Here is a 22,755-nt window from a genome sequence, read left to right on the forward strand (position 1 = left end):
GATTGTTTTATAGTTGTTGTGAAGCGATTTGAAAATGTATGTTTTAAAAGGTACTATATACGTTATTTAAAAGGTACTATATAATAAATTAACACATCTGGGCACATCTGCTCGCTCTGCTCAAACACAAAACCAGGCTCCATTACCGGAGGGGATGAAACTTGCCACAACTATTACACATCTTATGGCTTTTCCAGAGAAATCGACAGTTTAGATAGATAGATAGATAGACTTTATTTGTCATTGTGCAGTAGTACTGTACAACGAAATTTACGTGTGCAACCTCTAAAACAATACTCACTTACATAAACACACACTCACACAATAAATAAAATATAAAATATATAAAAAATATAAAATACAACTTTACACTGAAGTCCCATTAAATAAAAACCATGTTTATAAAGTACAAATGTGCTGACAGGTTGGTAGGGGTACATGGTTGTTCAGTTCTGTGATGGCCCTGGGGATAAAACTATTTTGGCAAATAAACAAATAAATGTATGTTTAAAAGTATGTTCCTCTGCCTCCTTCTGGTAAAATAATGTTTATAGATGGTTTACAAAGTATTTATTAACTATTTAACAAGATATTATAGTAATCTGTTGCAACCTTATAATAACCACCCAGATAATGTTTATAGACACATAACTTTACAAACCAACTACTAGTAACCCTTAACAAAGTGTTAGGAATATCTGGTCCGCCTATGTAATGTTAAAGATGTTTTAAAAATGGTTTCTTAAAGGTTTACACACATTGTTAACCATTACCCGATAAGTTACCTTATACATTATATGACGAATATAACTGTAACTGTTAATTTACAGCACAACTTATAATTAGTAAACATTATTAATTATAATTTCATTGTTTGTTTACAGTAAAAAGACTGTTTGCTTACAGTTAAATGACAATTAACGTTAATTAAAGATTAATTAACAATCAATTTACCATCTATTAATGATGGTTATTATAAGCGGCCACGTAATAAGAACGTTGAAATACAATTTGAATATCATGCTAACGGGACGGGAAATGAAATCGTTTATTGATTTGTGTTTTATGAGTGTTGTTTTTATGAGTATTAATTAATTTTCCAAACCTTTATCCCGTGTTTTGAGTTGATGCGGTGAAAAAATGGCCGCCACGCTAAAGCGATAACCACGCCCCCTCCCGCGTCACAACGACTACGTCACTGTCCGGACCTGTGTTAGGACCTCGTTTGAAATTCTTTGATCTCGTTAGGAATGTGTTCGGACCTGGTTAGGAGCTGGTTCAGACCTCGTTCGGATGTTAGGACCTCGGAGGCAGTCCAGACACTGGTGGGTACGGCCACCTCGTCGCGTCGACTGTCCTCGGAACCGCTACCTTTCGGCATTTTCCTAATCCTAACCGACCAGCAAGTACATAGCAGCTTGTGTCAAGTTGATTCAACTGTTGAGGTAGTGAAACGCTATCTTTTAGAAAGCGTTCATTTCAGCCTAATGGAAGGTAAAGGCGTTAAGAGAACTGTGGATTTGCAATCCATCACCTTAGACATGTTTGGAAATCATAAAAAGGACTGACCTTTAAAGCAAAGGGTTTTTTCTCTCAAAATTGTTTTCAACAGATTTAAACATGAAAAGGCGAAAACCATTCAAGACTTTACGTAAAAAGAACAAGAGGTTTTCGTTGGCCTAAATACCCAGCCAAATTGCTGGGTAATGTAGACTGAACCTCAAAACCCTCACCCGCCGTAAGTTTAACTCTCACAAACCGACGATCGGGTTCGCAAACTGATTTAACTGTTCACGTAATTAAATCAATGTGGCTTAAACCCTTTCACATCTCTAACAAAGTGTTTACTTCAGAGGAACCCAGAACCTTTCGCGTGTGAGGCGAGCGTGTTAACCACTACACCACAGAAACCTGCCCATTTGGATTCTTCGCTTGTTTTGATTGATTCGGCCACACATTTTCTCTCTGTGCAACTCTCCCCAATGGGGCAATGCTTTTCGCACGCTTGCGAACAGGCCACCTGTCACGTGTGAAGCGGAAACCTACCACTGTGTGTAACTTTGAAAGTGCTTCATGGCACAAGCGGTAAAATGCATCACGAAATAAGTTTGACTGGCTTTGTATCAAAAGGCACGCGTTGTTTCTGCTCGGTTTCGAACCGAGGACCTTTCGCGTGTGAGGCGAACGTGATAACCACTACACTACAGAAACCTGCCTGTCACGTACCCTGGTTGTTTGAACAGATTCTGCCACATATTTTCTCTGTATGCCACACATTTTAAAGGGAAAACCCCTAGCGGTCGTTTAAAGGAACCGCACATACTGTATGAGAAAGGCGACGCATTTGATGGGAATGCATGTATGTTTCTTCTGAAACAGGCAAACAGCCACGCACTTCTGTGTTTGGGTGTCTCGCGTGTTTATTTCAGACGTGAAGTGCGAGCAGTCAAGTCGCAGCTCGCCGATCTGAACCTTTAGTGTGAGCATACAGTTTGTGAGCTATGGGTTGACATGGCATGGTATTTACTAGTTCAGTGTACGTTGGCATTTAGCCACGATTGTGCTTAAATCCCACAGTGTATGTCCGGCTTTAGCGTTACAACCGTGGTGGGCAACGTCGGCCCTGTAATGCTGCAGTCCTGCAGATTTTGTTTCCAACCCTGGTAAAACCTAGTTTTCAGCCGACCCTTTAGACCTTAATTAGCCACAGAGCTACGATAAGAGCTGAGGACAAATTCTGCAGGAATGCGGCACTCCAGGAACGACGTTGCCTACACCTGCGTTAGAATGTTCCAGGACGAACTTTGCGTCAGACACATTAGCACGCCGAACTACCGCAAGAAGCTGCAAACATGTGGGCTTTCTCTAAGGGGACACCCGGATTTGAACCGGGGACCTCTTGATCTGCAGTCAAATGCTCTACCACTGAGCTATACCCCCGTGAAACCGACACCACACTGAAGAATTGAAAAAGCTTCACGTGTTATACGTCACAGCAATTAAAGCCAACGTGAGAATGTCCAAGTGAATGTGGGGCGACTCTATCTGCTGTTAAATGCTCTAGCACTGACCTATACAAATTGTGGTAGAGACAACGTACGCTTTCAACCATTCCGCTTATGTTTCCAGTTGTTATGATTCCTGTACTGTACTGGTCCACTTACACTGAACATCAACAAAGGCAACCCCTCAGCCCAGTCTTTACCACTTTCTAGACAGTAGGCACGTAGGATGGACTTTAGAGTCTGACAACACTCAAGTGCCCCCCTGAGAATCTGGATTCAAAATGCAGAGTGCTAACAGTAACATCCTTGAAGTTATTAGTATCTTGCCACCGCTTGCCGTATAATGTCATGCAGTAAACTGGAAGAGTTATTTGAGAAAGTCTGATGCTCTTGCTTTCCAGTGAGCCCTTTCCTGTTGCCACATCTCAGAAGCAACATCACATTTGAACTCAGATTGTTACATTCAAAGGCCAAAGCGCTTACCATTACACTATGAAAACCACTACAAGACGTTTTGCCATGAAGTTCATAGTTCTAACAGAAACACCATGGGAACTTGGGTCAACATAAAATTCAAAGAGAACAAAGGAAGGTTGTACTGAGATTTGATCTCGCATTGCTGGAATCAATGTCCAGAGCGCTAAAAATTAAACCATGGAACGTTTGCCGCATAATGTTGTGAATTAGAGAGGTATTTATCTGAGGAAATCTGAGGCTTGTGGTTTCCAGAAAGCCCATTCCCACTACCACAATTCAGTAGAAACATTATGTAAGCTACTCCCACCTTAACAAGGTTCCGTCAAGATTGAACTTGGATCACTGGATTCAAAGTCCAGAATGCTGACCATTACAACGTACACTAAACAAGGCACCATGCAACCCACTGGAACCCAAGTACCGAGTGACAAACTTACTGAAGCGAGACTCATTTAATAAGGTGGCTTTGGGGTTTTTCAAAGGGATCTTTACCACTGCCAAAAACTAGAATTAGCTCTGCACACGCTTTTGCAAATAGATAAGTTCCACCACGATTTGAACCCGGATCACTGGAGTCAGGCGACAGAGTTCTGCTTCACGCAAAAGTTGTGGCCTCCAGCATTACAGGTTTTTTGCAGGAGGGTTTGAAATTGTGGCTTAAACGCCTTGGTATCTCTGAGAAAACATTCACTAGCTGTGGCAGAAAAACACCCAACGTCCAGAGCAAGGTTGCATTCCAAAGGCAGCTCAAAAACGTAAAGGAAAGCGACGAGGATGGGATTCGAACCCACGCGTGCAGAGCACAATGGATTAGCAGTCCATCGCCTTAACCACTCGGCCACCTCGTCGCGTCGACTGTCCTCGGAACCGCTACCTTTCTGCATTTTCCTAATCCTAACCGACCAGCAAGTACATAGCAGCTTGTGTCAAGTTGATTCAACTGTTGAGGTAGTGAAACGCTATCTTTTAGAAAGCGTTCATTTCAGCCTAATGGAAGGTAAAGGCGTTAAGAGAACTGTGGATTTGCAATCCATCGCCTTAGACATGTTTGGAAATCATAAAAAGGACTGACCTTTAAAGCAAAGGTTTTTTTCTCTCAAAATTGTTTTCAACAGATTTAAACATGAAAAGGCGAAAACCATTCAAGACTTTACGTAAAAAGAACAAGAGGTTTTCGTTGGCCTAAATACCCAGCCAAATTGCTGGGTAATGTAGACTGAACCTCAAAACCCTCACCCGCCGTAAGTTTAACTCTCACAAACCGACGATCGGGTTCGCAAACTGATTTAACTGTTCACGTAATTAAATCAATGTGGCTTAAACCCTTTCACATCTCTAACAAAGTGTTTACTTCAGAGGAACCCAGAACCTTTCGCGTGTGAGGCGAGCGTGTTAACCACTACACCACAGAAACCTGCCCATTTGGATTCTTCGCTTGTTTTGATTGATTCGGCCACACATTTTCTCTCTGTGCAACTCTCCCCAATGGGGCAATGCTTTTCGCACGCTTGCGAACAGGCCACCCGTCACGTGTGAAGCGGAAACCTACCACTGTGTGTAACTTTGAAAGTGCTTCATGGCACAAGCGGTAAAATGCATCACGAAATAAGTTTGACTGGCTTTGTATCAAAAGGCACGCGTTGTTTCTGCTCGGTTTCGAACCGAGGACCTTTCGCGTGTGAGGCGAACGTGATAACCACTACACTACAGAAACCTGCCTGTCACGTACCCTGGTTGTTTGAACAGATTCTGCCACATATTTTCTCTGTATGCCACACATTTTAAAGGGAAAACCCCTAGCGGTCGTTTAAAGGAACCGCACATACTGTATGAGAAAGGCGACGCATTTGATGGGAATGCATGTATGTTTCTTCTGAAACAGGCAAACAGCCACGCACTTCTGTGTTTGGGTGTCTCGCGTGTTTATTTCAGACGTGAAGTGCGAGCAGTCAAGTCGCAGCTCGCCGATCTGAACCTTTAGTGTGAGCATACAGTTTGTGAGCTATGGGTTGACATGGCATGGGATTTACTAGTTCAGTGTACGTTGGCATTTAGCCACGATTGTGCTTAAATCCCACAGTGTATGTCCGGCTTTAGCGTTACAACCGTGGTGGGCAACGTCGGCCCTGTAATGCTGCAGTCCTGCAGATTTTGTTTCCAACCCTGGTAAAACCTAGTTTTCAGCCGACCCTTTAGACCTTAATTAGCCACAGAGCTACGATAAGAGCTGAGGACAAATTCTGCAGGAATGCGGCACTCCAGGAACGACGTTGCCTACACCTGCGTTAGAATGTTCCAGGACGAACTTTGCGTCAGACACATTAGCACGCCGAACTACCGCAAGAAGCTGCAAACATGTGGGCTTTCTCTAAGGGGGCACCCGAATTTGAACCGGGGACCTCTTGATCTGCAGTCAAATGCTCTACCACTGAGCTATACCCCCGTGAAACCGACACCACACTGAAGAATTGAAAAAGCTTCACGTGTTATACGTCACAGCAATTAAAGCCAACGTGAGAATGTCCAAGTGAACGTGGGGCGACTCTATCTGCTGTTAAATGCTCTAGCACTGACCTATACAAATTGTGGTAGAGACAACGTACGCTTTCAACCATTCCGCTTATGTTTCCAGTTGTTATGATTCCTGTACTGTACTGGTCCACTTACACTGAACATCAACAAAGGCAACCCCTCAGCCCAGTCTTTACCACTTTCTAGACAGTAGGCACGTAGGATGGACTTTAGAGTCTGACAACACTCAAGTGCCCCCCTGAGAATCTGGATTCAAAATGCAGAGTGCTAACAGTAACATCCTTGAAGTTATTAGTATCTTGCCACCGCTTGCCGTATAATGTCATGCAGTAAACTGGAAGAGTTATTTGAGAAAGTCTGATGCTCTTGCTTTCCAGTGAGCCCTTTCCTGTTGCCACATCTCAGAAGCAACATCACATTTGAACTCAGATTGTTACATTCAAAGGCCAAAGCGCTTACCATTACACTATGAAAACCACTACAAGACGTTTTGCCATGAAGTTCATAGTTCTAACAGAAACACCATGGGAACTTGGGTCAACATAAAATTCAAAGAGAACAAAGGAAGGTTGTACTGAGATTTGATCTCGCATTGCTGGAATCAATGTCCAGAGCGCTAAAAATGAAACCATGGAACGTTTGCCGCATAATGTTGTGAATTAGAGAGGTATTTATCTGAGGAAATCTGAGGCTTGTGGTTTCCAGAAAGCCCATTCCCACTACCACAATTCAGTAGAAACATTATGTAAGCTACTCCCACCTTAACAAGGTTCCGTCAAGATTGAACTTGGATCACTGGATTCAAAGTCCAGAATGCTGACCATTACAACGTACACTAAACAAGGCACCATGCAACCCACTGGAACCCAAGTACCGAGTGACAAACTTACTGAAGCGAGACTCATTTAATAAGGTGGCTTTGGGGTTTTTCAAAGGGATCTTTACCACTGCCAAAAACTAGAATTAGCTCTGCACACGCTTTTGCAAATAGATAAGTTCCACCACGATTTGAACCCGGATCACTGGAGTCAGGCGACAGAGTTCTGCTTCACGCAAAAGTTGTGGCCTCCAGCATTACAGGTTTTTTGCAGGAGGGTTTGAAATTGTGGCTTAAACGCCTTGGTATCTCTGAGAAAACATTCACTAGCTGTGGCAGAAAAACACCCAACGTCCAGAGCAAGGTTGCATTCCAAAGGCAGCTCAAGCACGTAACGGCAAGCGACGAGGATGGGATTCGAACCCACGCGTGCAGAGCACAATGGATTAGCAGTCCATCGCCTTAACCACTCGGCCACCTCGTCGCGTCGACTGTTCTCGGAACCGCTACCTTTCGGCATTTTCCTAATCCTAACCGACCAGCAAGTACATAGCAGCTTGTGTCAAGTTGATTCAACTGTTGAGGTAGTGAAACGCTATCTTTTAGAAAGCGTTCATTTCAGCCTAATGGAAGGTAAAGGCGTTAAGAGAACTGTGGATTTGCAATCCATCACCTTAGACATGTTTGGAAATCATAAAAAGGACTGACCTTTAAAGCAAAGGGTTTTTTCTCTCAAAATTGTTTTCAACAGATTTAAACATGAAAAGGCGAAAACCATTCAAGACTTTACGTAAAAAGAACAAGAGGTTTTCGTTGGCCTAAATACCCAGCCAAATTGCTGGGTAATGTAGACTGAACCTCAAAACCCTCACCCGCCGTAAGTTTAACTCTCACAAACCGACGATCGGGTTCGCAAACTGATTTAACTGTTCACGTAATTAAATCAATGTGGCTTAAACCCTTTCACATCTCTAACAAAGTGTTTACTTCAGAGGAACCCAGAACCTTTCGCGTGTGAGGCGAGCGTGTTAACCACTACACCACAGAAACCTGCCCATTTGGATTCTTCGCTTGTTTTGATTGATTCGGCCACACATTTTCTCTCTGTGCAACTCTCCCCAATGGGGCAATGCTTTTCGCACGCTTGCGAACAGGCCACCTGTCACGTGTGAAGCGGAAACCTACCACTGTGTGTAACTTTGAAAGTGCTTCATGGCACAAGCGGTAAAATGCATCACGAAATAAGTTTGACTGGCTTTGTATCAAAAGGCACGCGTTGTTTCTGCTCGGTTTCGAACCGAGGACCTTTCGCGTGTGAGGCGAACGTGATAACCACTACACTACAGAAACCTGCCTGTCACGTACCCTGGTTGTTTGAACAGATTCTGCCACATATTTTCTCTGTATGCCACACATTTTAAAGGGAAAACCCCTAGCGGTCGTTTAAAGGAACCGCACATACTGTATGAGAAAGGCGACGCATTTGATGGGAATGCATGTATGTTTCTTCTGAAACAGGCAAACAGCCACGCACTTCTGTGTTTGGGTGTCTCGCGTGTTTATTTCAGACGTGAAGTGCGAGCAGTCAAGTCGCAGCTCGCCGATCTGAACCTTTAGTGTGAGCATACAGTTTGTGAGCTATGGGTTGACATGGCATGGGATTTACTAGTTCAGTGTACGTTGGCATTTAGCCACGATTGTGCTTAAATCCCACAGTGTATGTCCGGCTTTAGCGTTACAACCGTGGTGGGCAACGTCGGCCCTGTAATGCTGCAGTCCTGCAGATTTTGTTTCCAACCCTGGTAAAACCTAGTTTTCAGCCGACCCTTTAGACCTTAATTAGCCACAGAGCTACGATAAGAGCTGAGGACAAATTCTGCAGGAATGCGGCACTCCAGGAACGACGTTGCCTACACCTGCGTTAGAATGTTCCAGGACGAACTTTGCGTCAGACACATTAGCACGCCGAACTACCGCAAGAAGCTGCAAACATGTGGGCTTTCTCTAAGGGGACACCCGGATTTGAACCGGGGACCTCTTGATCTGCAGTCAAATGCTCTACCACTGAGCTATACCCCCGTGAAACCGACACCACACTGAAGAATTGAAAAAGCTTCACGTGTTATACGTCACAGCAATTAAAGCCAACGTGAGAATGTCCAAGTGAATGTGGGGCGACTCTATCTGCTGTTAAATGCTCTAGCACTGACCTATACAAATTGTGGTAGAGACAACGTACGCTTTCAACCATTCCGCTTATGTTTCCAGTTGTTATGATTCCTGTACTGTACTGGTCCACTTACACTGAACATCAACAAAGGCAACCCCTCAGCCCAGTCTTTACCACTTTCTAGACAGTAGGCACGTAGGATGGACTTTAGAGTCTGACAACACTCAAGTGCCCCCCTGAGAATCTGGATTCAAAATGCAGAGTGCTAACAGTAACATCCTTGAAGTTATTAGTATCTTGCCACCGCTTGCCCTATAATGTCATGCAGTAAACTGGAAGAGTTATTTGAGAAAGTCTGATGCTCTTGCTTTCCAGTGAGCCCTTTCCTGTTGCCACATCTCAGAAGCAACATCACATTTGAACTCAGATTGTTACATTCAAAGGCCAAAGCGCTTACCATTACACTATGAAAACCACTACAAGACGTTTTGCCATGAAGTTCATAGTTCTAACAGAAACACCATGGGAACTTAGGTCAACATAAAATTCAAAGAGAACAAAGGAAGGTTGTACTGAGATTTGATCTCGCATTGCTGGAATCAATGTCCAGAGCGCTAAAAATTAAACCATGGAACGTTTGCCGCATAATGTTGTGAATTAGAGAGGTATTTATCTGAGGAAATCTGAGGCTTGTGGTTTCCAGAAAGCCCATTCCCACTACCACAATTCAGTAGAAACATTATGTAAGCTACTCCCACCTTAACAAGGTTCCGTCAAGATTGAACTTGGATCACTGGATTCAAAGTCCAGAATGCTGACCATTACAACGTACACTAAACAAGGCACCATGCAACCCACTGGAACCCAAGTACCGAGTGACAAACTTACTGAAGCGAGACTCATTTAATAAGGTGGCTTTGGGGTTTTTCAAAGGGATCTTTACCACTGCCAAAAACTAGAATTAGCTCTGCACACGCTTTTGCAAATAGATAAGTTCCACCACGATTTGAACCCGGATCACTGGAGTCAGGCGACAGAGTTCTGCTTCACGCAAAAGTTGTGGCCTCCAGCATTACAGGTTTTTTGCAGGAGGGTTTGAAATTGTGGCTTAAACGCCTTGGTATCTCTGAGAAAACATTCACTAGCTGTGGCAGAAAAACACCCAACGTCCAGAGCAAGGTTGCATTCCAAAGGCAGCTCAAGCACGTAACGGCAAGCGACGAGGATGGGATTCGAACCCACGCGTGCAGAGCACAATGGATTAGCAGTCCATCGCCTTAACCACTCGGCCAAAACCTCGTCGCGTCGACTGTCCTCGGAACCGCTACCTTTCTGCATTTTCCTAATCCTAACCGACCAGCAAGTACATAGCAGCTTGTGTCAAGTTGATTCAACTGTTGAGGTAGTGAAACGCTATCTTTTAGAAAGCGTTCATTTCAGCCTAATGGAAGGTAAAGGCGTTAAGAGAACTGTGGATTTGCAATCCATCACCTTAGACATGTTTGGAAATCATAAAAAGGACTGACCTTTAAAGCAAAGGGTTTTTTCTCTCAAAATTGTTTTCAACAGATTTAAACATGAAAAGGCGAAAACCATTCAAGACTTTACGTAAAAAGAACAAGAGGTTTTCGTTGGCCTAAATACCCAGCCAAATTGCTGGGTAATGTAGACTGAACCTCAAAACCCTCACCCGCCGTAAGTTTAACTCTCACAAACCGACGATCGGGTTCGCAAACTGATTTAACTGTTCACGTAATTAAATCAATGTGGCTTAAACCCTTTCACATCTCTTACAAAGTGTTTACTTCAGAGGAACCCAGAACCTTTCGCGTGTGAGGCGAGCGTGTTAACCACTACACCACAGAAACCTGCCCATTTGGATTCTTCGCTTGTTTTGATTGATTCGGCCACACATTTTCTCTCTGTGCAACTCTCCCCAATGGGGCAATGCTTTTCGCACGCTTGCGAACAGGCCACCCGTCACGTGTGAAGCGGAAACCTACCACTGTGTGTAACTTTGAAAGTGCTTCATGGCACAAGCGGTAAAATGCATCACGAAATAAGTTTGACTGGCTTTGTATCAAAAGGCACGCGTTGTTTCTGCTCGGTTTCGAACCGAGGACCTTTCGCGTGTGAGGCGAACGTGATAACCACTACACTACAGAAACCTGCCTGTCACGTACCCTGGTTGTTTGAACAGATTCTGCCACATATTTTCTCTGTATGCCACACATTTTAAAGGGAAAACCCCTAGCGGTCGTTTAAAGGAACCGCACATACTGTATGAGAAAGGCGACGCATTTGATGGGAATGCATGTATGTTTCTTCTGAAACAGGCAAACAGCCACGCACTTCTGTGTTTGGGTGTCTCGCGTGTTTATTTCAGACGTGAAGTGCGAGCAGTCAAGTCGCAGCTCGCCGATCTGAACCTTTAGTGTGAGCATACAGTTTGTGAGCTATGGGTTGACATGGCATGGGATTTACTAGTTCAGTGTATGTTGGCATTTAGCCACGATTGTGCTTAAATCCCACAGTGTATGTCCGGCTTTAGCGTTACAACCGTGGTGGGCAACGTCGGCCCTGTAATGCTGCAGTCCTGCAGATTTTGTTTCCAACCCTGGTAAAACCTAGTTTTCAGCCGACCCTTTAGACCTTAATTAGCCACAGAGCTACGATAAGAGCTGAGGACAAATTCTGCAGGAATGCGGCACTCCAGGAACGACGTTGCCTACACCTGCGTTAGAATGTTCCAGGACGAACTTTGCGTCAGACACATTAGCACGCCGAACTACCGCAAGAAGCTGCAAACATGTGGGCTTTCTCTAAGGGGGCACCCGGATTTGAACCGGGGACCTCTTGATCTGCAGTCAAATGCTCTACCACTGAGCTATACCCCCGTGAAACCGACACCACACTGAAGAATTGAAAAAGCTTCACGTGTTATACGTCACAGCAATTAAAGCCAACGTGAGAATGTCCAAGTGAACGTGGGGCGACTCTATCTGCTGTTAAATGCTCTAGCACTGACCTATACAAATTGTGGTAGAGACAACGTACGCTTTCAACCATTCCGCTTATGTTTCCAGTTGTTATGATTCCTGTACTGTACTGGTCCACTTACACTGAACATCAACAAAGGCAACCCCTCAGCCCAGTCTTTACCACTTTCTAGACAGTAGGCACGTAGGATGGACTTTAGAGTTTGACAACACTCAAGTGCCCCCCTGAGAATCTGGATTCAAAATGCAGAGTGCTAACAGTAACATCCTTGAAGTTATTAGTATCTTGCCACCGCTTGCCGTATAATGTCATGCAGTAAACTGGAAGAGTTATTTGAGAAAGTCTGATGCTCTTGCTTTCCAGTGAGCCCTTTCCTGTTGCCACATCTCAGAAGCAACATCACATTTGAACTCAGATTGTTACATTCAAAGGCCAAAGCGCTTACCATTACACTATGAAAACCACTACAAGACGTTTTGCCATGAAGTTCATAGATCTAACAGAAACACCATGGGAACTTAGGTCAACATAAAATTCAAAGAGAACAAAGGAAGGTTGTACTGAGATTTGATCTCGCATTGCTGGAATCAATGTCCAGAGCGCTAAAAATTAAACCATGGAACGTTTGCCGCATAATGTTGTGAATTAGAGAGGTATTTATCTGAGGAAATCTGAGGCTTGTGGTTTCCAGAAAGCCCATTCCCACTACCACAATTCAGTAGAAACATTATGTAAGCTACTCCCACCTTAACAAGGTTCCGTCAAGATTGAACTTGGATCACTGGATTCAAAGTCCAGAATGCTGACCATTACAACGTACACTAAACAAGGCACCATGCAACCCACTGGAACCCAAGTACCGAGTGACAAACTTACTGAAGCGAGACTCATTTAATAAGGTGGCTTTGGGGTTTTTCAAAGGGATCTTTACCACTGCCAAAAACTAGAATTAGCTCTGCACACGCTTTTGCAAATAGATAAGTTCCACCACGATTTGAACCCGGATCACTGGAGTCAGGCGACAGAGTTCTGCTTCACGCAAAAGTTGTGGCCTCCAGCATTACAGGTTTTTTGCAGGAGGGTTTGAAATTGTGGCTTAAACGCCTTGGTATCTCTGAGAAAACATTCACTAGCTGTGGCAGAAAAACACCCAACGTCCAGAGCAAGGTTGCATTCCAAAGGCAGCTCAAGCACGTAACGGCAAGCGACGAGGATGGGATTCGAACCCACGCGTGCAGAGCACAATGGATTAGCAGTCCATCGCCTTAACCACTCGGCCACCTCGTCGCGTCGACTGTTCTCGGAACCGCTACCTTTCGGCATTTTCCTAATCCTAACCGACCAGCAAGTACATAGCAGCTTGTGTCAAGTTGATTCAACTGTTGAGGTAGTGAAACGCTATCTTTTAGAAAGCGTTCATTTCAGCCTAATGGAAGGTAAAGGCGTTAAGAGAACTGTGGATTTGCAATCCATCACCTTAGACATGTTTGGAAATCATAAAAAGGACTGACCTTTAAAGCAAAGGGTTTTTTCTCTCAAAATTGTTTTCAACAGATTTAAACATGAAAAGGCGAAAACCATTCAAGACTTTACGTAAAAAGAACAAGAGGTTTTCGTTGGCCTAAATACCCAGCCAAATTGCTGGGTAATGTAGACTGAACCTCAAAACCCTCACCCGCCGTAAGTTTAACTCTCACAAACCGACGATCGGGTTCGCAAACTGATTTAACTGTTCACGTAATTAAATCAATGTGGCTTAAACCCTTTCACATCTCTAACAAAGTGTTTACTTCAGAGGAACCCAGAACCTTTCGCGTGTGAGGCGAGCGTGTTAACCACTACACCACAGAAACCTGCCCATTTGGATTCTTCGCTTGTTTTGATTGATTCGGCCACACATTTTCTCTCTGTGCAACTCTCCCCAATGGGGCAATGCTTTTCGCACGCTTGCGAACAGGCCACCTGTCACGTGTGAAGCGGAAACCTACCACTGTGTGTAACTTTGAAAGTGCTTCATGGCACAAGCGGTAAAATGCATCACGAAATAAGTTTGACTGGCTTTGTATCAAAAGGCACGCGTTGTTTCTGCTCGGTTTCGAACCGAGGACCTTTCGCGTGTGAGGCAAACGTGATAACCACTACACTACAGAAACCTGCCTGTCACGTACCCTGGTTGTTTGAACAGATTCTGCCACATATTTTCTCTGTATGCCACACATTTTAAAGGGAAAACCCCTAGCGGTCGTTTAAAGGAACCGCACATACTGTATGAGAAAGGCGACGCATTTGATGGGAATGCATGTATGTTTCTTCTGAAACAGGCAAACAGCCACGCACTTCTGTGTTTGGGTGTCTCGCGTGTTTATTTCAGACGTGAAGTGCGAGCAGTCAAGTCGCAGCTCGCCGATCTGAACCTTTAGTGTGAGCATACAGTTTGTGAGCTATGGGTTGACATGGCATGGGATTTACTAGTTCAGTGTATGTTGGCATTTAGCCACGATTGTGCTTAAATCCCACAGTGTATGTCCGGCTTTAGCGTTACAACCGTGGTGGGCAACGTCGGCCCTGTAATGCTGCAGTCCTGCAGATTTTGTTTCCAACCCTGGTAAAACCTAGTTTTCAGCCGACCCTTTAGACCTTAATTAGCCACAGAGCTACGATAAGAGCTGAGGACAAATTCTGCAGGAATGCGGCACTCCAGGAACGACGTTGCCTACACCTGCGTTAGAATGTTCCAGGACGAACTTTGCGTCAGACACATTAGCACGCCGAACTACCGCAAGAAGCTGCAAACATGTGGGCTTTCTCTAAGGGGACACCCGGATTTGAACCGGGGACCTCTTGATCTGCAGTCAAATGCTCTACCACTGAGCTATACCCCCGTGAAACCGACACCACACTGAAGAATTGAAAAAGCTTCACGTGTTATACGTCACAGCAATTAAAGCCAACGTGAGAATGTCCAAGTGAATGTGGGGCGACTCTATCTGCTGTTAAATGCTCTAGCACTGACCTATACAAATTGTGGTAGAGACAACGTACGCTTTCAACCATTCCGCTTATGTTTCCAGTTGTTATGATTCCTGTACTGTACTGGTCCACTTACACTGAACATCAACAAAGGCAACCCCTCAGCCCAGTCTTTACCACTTTCTAGACAGTAGGCACGTAGGATGGACTTTAGAGTCTGACAACACTCAAGTGCCCCCCTGAGAATCTGGATTCAAAATGCAGAGTGCTAACAGTAACATCCTTGAAGTTATTAGTATCTTGCCACCGCTTGCCCTATAATGTCATGCAGTAAACTGGAAGAGTTATTTGAGAAAGTCTGATGCTCTTGCTTTCCAGTGAGCCCTTTCCTGTTGCCACATCTCAGAAGCAACATCACATTTGAACTCAGATTGTTACATTCAAAGGCCAAAGCGCTTACCATTACACTATGAAAACCACTACAAGACGTTTTGCCATGAAGTTCATAGTTCTAACAGAAACACCATGGGAACTTAGGTCAACATAAAATTCAAAGAGAACAAAGGAAGGTTGTACTGAGATTTGATCTCGCATTGCTGGAATCAATGTCCAGAGCGCTAAAAATTAAACCATGGAACGTTTGCCGCATAATGTTGTGAATTAGAGAGGTATTTATCTGAGGAAATCTGAGGCTTGTGGTTTCCAGAAAGCCCATTCCCACTACCACAATTCAGTAGAAACATTATGTAAGCTACTCCCACCTTAACAAGGTTCCGTCAAGATTGAACTTGGATCACTGGATTCAAAGTCCAGAATGCTGACCATTACAACGTACACTAAACAAGGCACCATGCAACCCACTGGAACCCGAGTACCGAGTGACAAACTTACTGAAGCGAGACTCATTTAATAAGGTGGCTTTGGGGTTTTTCAAAGGGATCTTTACCACTGCCAAAAACTAGAATTAGCTCTGCACACGCTTTTGCAAATAGATAAGTTCCACCACGATTTGAACCCGGATCACTGGAGTCAGGCGACAGAGTTCTGCTTCACGCAAAAGTTGTGGCCTCCAGCATTACAGGTTTTTTGCAGGAGGGTTTGAAATTGTGGCTTAAACGCCTTGGTATCTCTGAGAAAACATTCACTAGCTGTGGCAGAAAAACACCCAACGTCCAGAGCAAGGTTGCATTCCAAAGGCAGCTCAAGCACGTAACGCCAAGCGACGAGGATGGGATTCGAACCCACGCGTGCAGAGCACAATGGATTAGCAGTCCATCGCCTTAACCACTCGGCCACCTCGTCGCGTCGACTGTCCTCGGAACCGCTACCTTTCTGCATTTTCCTAATCCTAACCGACCAGCAAGTACATAGCAGCTCGTGTCAAGTTGATTCAACTGTTGAGGTAGTGAAACGCTATCTTTTAGAAAGCGTTCATTTCAGCCTAATGGAAGGTAAAGGCGTTAAGAGAACTGTGGATTTGCAATCCATCGCCTTAGACATGTTTGGAAATCATAAAAAGGACTGACCTTTAAAGCAAAGGGTTTTTTCTCTCAAAATTGTTTTCAACAGATTTAAACATGAAAAGGCGAAAACCATTCAAGACTTTACGTAAAAAGAACAAGAGGTTTTCGTTGGCCTAAATACCCAGCCAAATTGCTGGGTAATGTAGACTGAACCTCAAAACCCTCACCCGCCGTAAGTTTAACTCTCACAAACCGACGATCGGGTTCGCAAACTGATTTAACTGTTCACGTAATTAAATCAATGTGGCTTAAACCCTTTCACATCTCTAACAAAGTGTTTACTTCAGAGGAACCCAGAACCTTTCGCGTGTGAGGCGAGCGTGTTAACCACTACACCACAGAAACCTGCCCATTTGGATTCTTCGCTTGTTTTGATTGATTCGGCCACACATTTTCTCTCTGTGCAACTCTCCCCAATGGGGCAATGCTTTTCGCACGCTTGCGAACAGGCCACCCGTCACGTGTGAAGCGGAAACCTACCACTGTGTGTAACTTTGAAAGTGCTTCATGGCACAAGCGGTAAAATGCATCACGAAATAAGTTTGACTGGCTTTGTATCAAAAGGCACGCGTTGTTTCTGCTCGGTTTCGAACCGAGGACCTTTCGCGTGTGAGGCGAACGTGATAACCACTACACTACAGAAACCTGCCTGTCACGTACCCTGGTTGTTTGAACAGATTCTGCCACATATTTTCTCTGTATGCCACACATTTTAAAGGGAAAACCCCTAGCGGTCGTTTAAAGGAACCGCACATACTGTATGAGAAAGGCGACGCATTTGATGGGAATGCATGTATGTTTCTTCTGAAACAGGCAAACAGCCACGCACTTCTGTGTTTGGGTGTCTCGCGTGTTTATTTCAGACGTGAAGTGCGAGCAGTCAAGTCGCAGCTCGCCGATCTGAACCTTTAGTGTGAGCATACAGTTTGTGAGCTATGGGTTGACATGGCATGGGATTTACTAGTTCAGTGTATGTTGGCATTTAGCCACGATTGTGCTTAAATCCCACAGTGTATGTCCGGCTTTAGCGTTACAACCGTGGTGGGCAACGTCGGCCCTGTAATGCTGCAGTCCTGCAGATTTTGTTTCCAACCCTGGTAAAACCTAGTTTTCAGCCGACCCTTTAGACCTTAATTAGCCACAGAGCTACGATAAGAGCTGAGGACAAATTCTGCAGGAATGCGGCACTCCAGGAACGACGTTGCCTACACCTGCGTTAGAATGTTCCAGGACGAACTTTGCGTCAGACACATTAGCACGCCGAACTACCGCAAGAAGCTGCAAACACGTGGGCTTTCTCTAAGGGGGCACCCGGATTTGAACCGGGGACCTCTTGATCTGCAGTCAAATGCTCTACCACTGAGCTATACCCCCGTGAAACCGACACCACACTGAAGAATTGAAAAAGCTTCACTTGTTATACGTCACAGCAATTAAAGCCAACGTGAGAATGTCCAAGTGAACGTGGGGCGACTCAATCTGCTGTTAAATGCTCTAGCACTGACCTATACAAATTGTGGTAGAGACAACGTACGCTTTCAACCATTCCGCTTATGTTTCCAGTTGTTATGATTCCTGTACTGTACTGGTCCACTTACACTGAACATCAACAAAGGCAACCCCTCAGCCCAGTCTTTACCACTTTCTAGACAGTAGGCACGTAGGATGGACTTTAGAGTCTGACAACACTCAAGTGCCCCCCTGAGAATCTGGATTCAAAATGCAGAGTGCTAACAGTAACATCCTTGAAGTTATTAGTATCTTGCCACCGCTTGCCGTATAATGTCATGCAGTAAACTGGAAGAGTTATTTGAGAAAGTCTGATGCTCTTGCTTTCCAGTGAGCCCTTTCCTGTTGCCACATCTCAGAAGCAACATCACATTTGAACTCAGATTGTTACATTCAAAGGCCAAAGCGCTTACCATTACACTATGAAAACCACTACAAGACGTTTTGCCATGAAGTTCATAGTTCTAACAGAAACACCATGGGAACTTGGGTCAACATAAAATTCAAAGAGAACAAAGGAAGGTTGTACTGAGATTTGATCTCGCATTGCTGGAATCAATGTCCAGAGCGCTAAAAATTAAACCATGGAACGTTTGCCGCATAATGTTGTGAATTAGAGAGGTATTTATCTGAGGAAATCTGAGGCTTGTGGTTTCCAGAAAGCCCATTCCCACTACCACAATTCAGTAGAAACATTATGTAAGCTACTCCCACCTTAACAAGGTTCCGTCAAGATTGAACTTGGATCACTGGATTCAAAGTCCAGAATGCTGACCATTACAACGTACACTAAACAAGGCACCATGCAACCCACTGGAACCCAAGTACCGAGTGACAAACTTACTGAAGCGAGACTCATTTAATAAGGTGGCTTTGGGGTTTTTCAAAGGGATCTTTACCACTGCCAAAAACTAGAATTAGCTCTGCACACGCTTTTGCAAATAGATAAGTTCCACCACGATTTGAACCCGGATCACTGGAGTCAGGCGACAGAGTTCTGCTTCACGCAAAAGTTGTGGCCTCCAGCATTACAGGTTTTTTGCAGGAGGGTTTGAAATTGTGGCTTAAACGCCTTGGTATCTCTGAGAAAACATTCACTAGCTGTGGCAGAAAAACACCCAACGTCCAGAGCAAGGTTGCATTCCAAAGGCAGCTCAAGCACGTAACGCCAAGCGACGAGGATGGGATTCGAACCCACGCGTGCAGAGCACAATGGATTAGCAGTCCATCGCCTTAACCACTCGGCCAAAACCTCGTCGCGTCGACTGTCCTCGGAACCGCTACCTTTCTGCATTTTCCTAATCCTAACCGACCAGCAAGTACATAGCAGCTTGTGTCAAGTTGATTCAACTGTTGAGGTAGTGAAACGCTATCTTTTAGAAAGCGTTCATTTCAGCCTAATGGAAGGTAAAGGCGTTAAGAGAACTGTGGATTTGCAATCCAACACCTTAGACATGTTTGGAAATCATAAAAAGGACTGACCTTTAAAGCAAAGGGTTTTTTCTCTCAAAATTGTTTTCAACAGATTTAAACATGAAAAGGCGAAAACCATTCAAGACTTTACGTAAAAAGAACAAGAGGTTTTCGTTGGCCTAAATACCCAGCCAAATTGCTGGGTAATGTAGACTGAACCTCAAAACCCTCACCCGCCGTAAGTTTAACTCTCACAAACCGACGATCGGGTTCGCAAACTGATTTAACTGTTCACGTAATTAAATCAATGTGGCTTAAACCCTTTCACATCTCTAACAAAGTGTTTACTTCAGAGGAACCCAGAACCTTTCGCGTGTGAGGCGAGCGTGTTAACCACTACACCACAGAAACCTGCCCATTTGGATTCTTCGCTTGTTTTGATTGATTCGGCCACACATTTTCTCTCTGTGCAACTCTCCCCAATGGGGCAATGCTTTTCGCACGCTTGCGAACAGGCCACCCGTCACGTGTGAAGCGGAAACCTACCACTGTGTGTAACTTTGAAAGTGCTTCATGGCACAAGCGGTAAAATGCATCACGAAATAAGTTTGACTGGCTTTGTATCAAAAGGCACGCGTTGTTTCTGCTCGGTTTCGAACCGAGGACCTTTCACGTGTGAGGCGAACGTGATAACCACTACACTACAGAAACCTGCCTGTCACGTACCCTGGTTGTTTGAACAGATTCTGCCACATATTTTCTCTGTATGCCACACATTTTAAAGGGAAAACCCCTAGCGGTCGTTTAAAGGAACCGCACATACTGTATGAGAAAGGCGACGCATTTGATGGGAATGCATGTATGTTTCTTCTGAAACAGGCAAACAGCCACGCACTTCTGTGTTTGGGTGTCTCGCGTGTTTATTTCAGACGTGAAGTGCGAGCAGTCAAGTCGCAGCTCGCCGATCTGAACCTTTAGTGTGAGCATACAGTTTGTGAGCTATGGGTTGACATGGCATGGGATTTACTAGTTCAGTGTATGTTGGCATTTAGCCACGATTGTGCTTAAATCCCACAGTGTATGTCCGGCTTTAGCGTTACAACCGTGGTGGGCAACGTCGGCCCTGTAATGCTGCAGTCCTGCAGATTTTGTTTCCAACCGACCCTTTAGACCTTAATTAGCCACAGAGCTACGATAAGAGCTGAGGACAAATTCTGCAGGAATGCGGCACTCCAGGAACGACGTTGCCTACACCTGCGTTAGAATGTTCCAGGACGAACTTTGCGTCAGACACATTAGCACGCCGAACTACCGCAAGAAGCTGCAAACATGTGGGCTTTCTCTAAGGGGGCACCCGGATTTGAACCGGGGACCTCTTGATCTGCAGTCAAATGCTCTACCACTGAGCTATACCCCCGTGAAACCGACACCACACTGAAGAATTGAAAAAGCTTCACGTGTTATACGTCACAGCAATTAAAGCCAACGTGAGAATGTCCAAGTGAACGTGGGGCGACTCTATCTGCTGTTAAATGCTCTAGCACTGACCTATACAAATTGTGGTAGAGACAACGTACGCTTTCAACCATTCCGCTTATGTTTCCAGTTGTTATGATTCCTGTACTGTACTGGTCCACTTACACTGAACATCAACAAAGGCAACCCCTCAGCCCAGTCTTTACCACTTTCTAGACAGTAGGCACGTAGGATGGACTTTAGAGTCTGACAACACTCAAGTGCCCCCCTGAGAATCTGGATTCAAAATGCAGAGTGCTAACAGTAACATCCTTGAAGTTATTAGTATCTTGCCACCGCTTGCCCTATAATGTCATGCAGTAAACTGGAAGAGTTATTTGAGAAAGTCTGATGCTCTTGCTTTCCAGTGAGCCCTTTCCTGTTGCCACATCTCAGAAGCAACATCACATTTGAACTCAGATTGTTACATTCAAAGGCCAAAGCGCTTACCATTACACTATGAAAACCACTACAAGACGTTTTGCCATGAAGTTCATAGTTCTAACAGAAACACCATGGGAACTTGGGTCAACATAAAATTCAAAGAGAACAAAGGAAGGTTGTACTGAGATTTGATCTCGCATTGCTGGAATCAATGTCCAGAGCGCTAAAAATTAAACCATGGAACGTTTGCCGCATAATGTTGTGAATTAGAGAGGTATTTATCTGAGGAAATCTGAGGCTTGTGGTTTCCAGAAAGCCCATTCCCACTACCACAATTCAGTAGAAACATTATGTAAGCTACTCCCACCTTAACAAGGTTCCGTCAAGATTGAACTTGGATCACTGGATTCAAAGTCCAGAATGCTGACCATTACAACGTACACTAAACAAGGCACCATGCAACCCACTGGAACCCAAGTACCGAGTGACAAACTTACTGAAGCGAGACTCATTTAATAAGGTGGCTTTGGGGTTTTTCAAAGGGATCTTTACCACTGCCAAAAACTAGAATTAGCTCTGCACACGCTTTTGCAAATAGATAAGTTCCACCACGATTTGAACCCGGATCACTGGAGTCAGGCGACAGAGTTCTGCTTCACGCAAAAGTTGTGGCCTCCAGCATTACAGGTTTTTTGCAGGAGGGTTTGAAATTGTGGCTTAAACGCCTTGGTATCTCTGAGAAAACATTCACTAGCTGTGGCAGAAAAACACCCAACGTCCAGAGCAAGGTTGCATTCCAAAGGCAGCTCAAGCACGTAACGCCAAGCGACGAGGATGGGATTCGAACCCACGCGTGCAGAGCACAATGGATTAGCAGTCCATCGCCTTAACCACTCGGCCACCTCGTCGCGTCGACTGTCCTCGGAACCGCTACCTTTCGGCATTTTCCTAATCCTAACCGACCAGCAAGTACATAGCAGCTTGTGTCAAGTTGATTCAACTGTTGAGGTAGTGAAACGCTATCTTTTAGAAAGCGTTCATTTCAGCCTAATGGAAGGTAAAGGCGTTAAGAGAACTGTGGATTTGCAATCCATCGCCTTAGACATGTTTGGAAATCATAAAAAGGACTGACCTTTAAAGCAAAGGGTTTTTTCTCTCAAAATTGTTTTCAACAGATTTAAACATGAAAAGGCGAAAACCATTCAAGACTTCACGTAAAAAGAACAAGAGGTTTTCGTTGGCCTAAATACCCAGCCAAATTGCTGGGTAATGTAGACTGAACCTCAAAACCCTCACCCGCCGTAAGTTTAACTCTCACAAACCGACGATCGGGTTCGCAAACTGATTTAACTGTTCACGTAATTAAATCAATGTGGCTTAAACCCTTTCACATCTCTAACAAAGTGTTTACTTCAGAGGAACCCAGAACCTTTCGCGTGT

General features: G+C 44.5%; 21 non-coding genes across 21 annotated transcripts; all 21 read right to left on the bottom strand.

Annotated features, from left to right (window-relative positions):
* Positions 1-2,138: 2,138 nt before the first annotated feature.
* On the bottom strand, positions 2,139-2,211 carry trnav-aac (transfer RNA valine (anticodon AAC)). The gene has a single exon. It is a non-coding gene; the product is annotated as a tRNA-Val (tRNA).
* Positions 2,212-2,868: 657 nt separating this feature from the next.
* trnac-gca (transfer RNA cysteine (anticodon GCA)) lies at positions 2,869-2,940 on the bottom strand. Its single transcript has one exon. It is a non-coding gene; the product is annotated as a tRNA-Cys (tRNA).
* A 1,308-nt stretch (positions 2,941-4,248) lies between these two features.
* On the bottom strand, positions 4,249-4,330 carry trnas-gcu (transfer RNA serine (anticodon GCU)). Its single transcript has one exon. It is a non-coding gene; the product is annotated as a tRNA-Ser (tRNA).
* A 793-nt stretch (positions 4,331-5,123) lies between these two features.
* trnav-cac (transfer RNA valine (anticodon CAC)) lies at positions 5,124-5,196 on the bottom strand. Its single transcript has one exon. It is a non-coding gene; the product is annotated as a tRNA-Val (tRNA).
* Positions 5,197-5,853: 657 nt separating this feature from the next.
* trnac-gca (transfer RNA cysteine (anticodon GCA)) lies at positions 5,854-5,925 on the bottom strand. Its single transcript has one exon. It is a non-coding gene; the product is annotated as a tRNA-Cys (tRNA).
* Positions 5,926-7,233: 1,308 nt separating this feature from the next.
* On the bottom strand, positions 7,234-7,315 carry trnas-gcu (transfer RNA serine (anticodon GCU)). The gene has a single exon. It is a non-coding gene; the product is annotated as a tRNA-Ser (tRNA).
* A 793-nt stretch (positions 7,316-8,108) lies between these two features.
* trnav-cac (transfer RNA valine (anticodon CAC)) lies at positions 8,109-8,181 on the bottom strand. The gene has a single exon. It is a non-coding gene; the product is annotated as a tRNA-Val (tRNA).
* A 657-nt stretch (positions 8,182-8,838) lies between these two features.
* Positions 8,839-8,910, bottom strand: trnac-gca (transfer RNA cysteine (anticodon GCA)). Its single transcript has one exon. It is a non-coding gene; the product is annotated as a tRNA-Cys (tRNA).
* Positions 8,911-10,218: 1,308 nt separating this feature from the next.
* On the bottom strand, positions 10,219-10,303 carry trnas-gcu (transfer RNA serine (anticodon GCU)). The gene has a single exon. It is a non-coding gene; the product is annotated as a tRNA-Ser (tRNA).
* A 793-nt stretch (positions 10,304-11,096) lies between these two features.
* Positions 11,097-11,169, bottom strand: trnav-cac (transfer RNA valine (anticodon CAC)). The gene has a single exon. It is a non-coding gene; the product is annotated as a tRNA-Val (tRNA).
* Positions 11,170-11,826: 657 nt separating this feature from the next.
* trnac-gca (transfer RNA cysteine (anticodon GCA)) lies at positions 11,827-11,898 on the bottom strand. Its single transcript has one exon. It is a non-coding gene; the product is annotated as a tRNA-Cys (tRNA).
* A 1,308-nt stretch (positions 11,899-13,206) lies between these two features.
* Positions 13,207-13,288, bottom strand: trnas-gcu (transfer RNA serine (anticodon GCU)). Its single transcript has one exon. It is a non-coding gene; the product is annotated as a tRNA-Ser (tRNA).
* A 793-nt stretch (positions 13,289-14,081) lies between these two features.
* On the bottom strand, positions 14,082-14,154 carry trnav-cac (transfer RNA valine (anticodon CAC)). The gene has a single exon. It is a non-coding gene; the product is annotated as a tRNA-Val (tRNA).
* A 657-nt stretch (positions 14,155-14,811) lies between these two features.
* On the bottom strand, positions 14,812-14,883 carry trnac-gca (transfer RNA cysteine (anticodon GCA)). The gene has a single exon. It is a non-coding gene; the product is annotated as a tRNA-Cys (tRNA).
* A 1,308-nt stretch (positions 14,884-16,191) lies between these two features.
* trnas-gcu (transfer RNA serine (anticodon GCU)) lies at positions 16,192-16,273 on the bottom strand. The gene has a single exon. It is a non-coding gene; the product is annotated as a tRNA-Ser (tRNA).
* Positions 16,274-17,066: 793 nt separating this feature from the next.
* trnav-cac (transfer RNA valine (anticodon CAC)) lies at positions 17,067-17,139 on the bottom strand. Its single transcript has one exon. It is a non-coding gene; the product is annotated as a tRNA-Val (tRNA).
* Positions 17,140-17,796: 657 nt separating this feature from the next.
* trnac-gca (transfer RNA cysteine (anticodon GCA)) lies at positions 17,797-17,868 on the bottom strand. The gene has a single exon. It is a non-coding gene; the product is annotated as a tRNA-Cys (tRNA).
* Positions 17,869-19,176: 1,308 nt separating this feature from the next.
* Positions 19,177-19,261, bottom strand: trnas-gcu (transfer RNA serine (anticodon GCU)). Its single transcript has one exon. It is a non-coding gene; the product is annotated as a tRNA-Ser (tRNA).
* Positions 19,262-20,054: 793 nt separating this feature from the next.
* trnav-cac (transfer RNA valine (anticodon CAC)) lies at positions 20,055-20,127 on the bottom strand. The gene has a single exon. It is a non-coding gene; the product is annotated as a tRNA-Val (tRNA).
* A 634-nt stretch (positions 20,128-20,761) lies between these two features.
* On the bottom strand, positions 20,762-20,833 carry trnac-gca (transfer RNA cysteine (anticodon GCA)). Its single transcript has one exon. It is a non-coding gene; the product is annotated as a tRNA-Cys (tRNA).
* A 1,308-nt stretch (positions 20,834-22,141) lies between these two features.
* Positions 22,142-22,223, bottom strand: trnas-gcu (transfer RNA serine (anticodon GCU)). Its single transcript has one exon. It is a non-coding gene; the product is annotated as a tRNA-Ser (tRNA).
* Between the last annotated feature and the right edge of the window lie 532 nt (positions 22,224-22,755).

The sequence above is a fragment of the Misgurnus anguillicaudatus genome, chromosome 14, assembly GCF_027580225.2.
Source record: "Misgurnus anguillicaudatus chromosome 14, ASM2758022v2, whole genome shotgun sequence".
Lineage (NCBI taxonomy): Eukaryota > Metazoa > Chordata > Actinopteri > Cypriniformes > Cobitidae > Misgurnus > Misgurnus anguillicaudatus.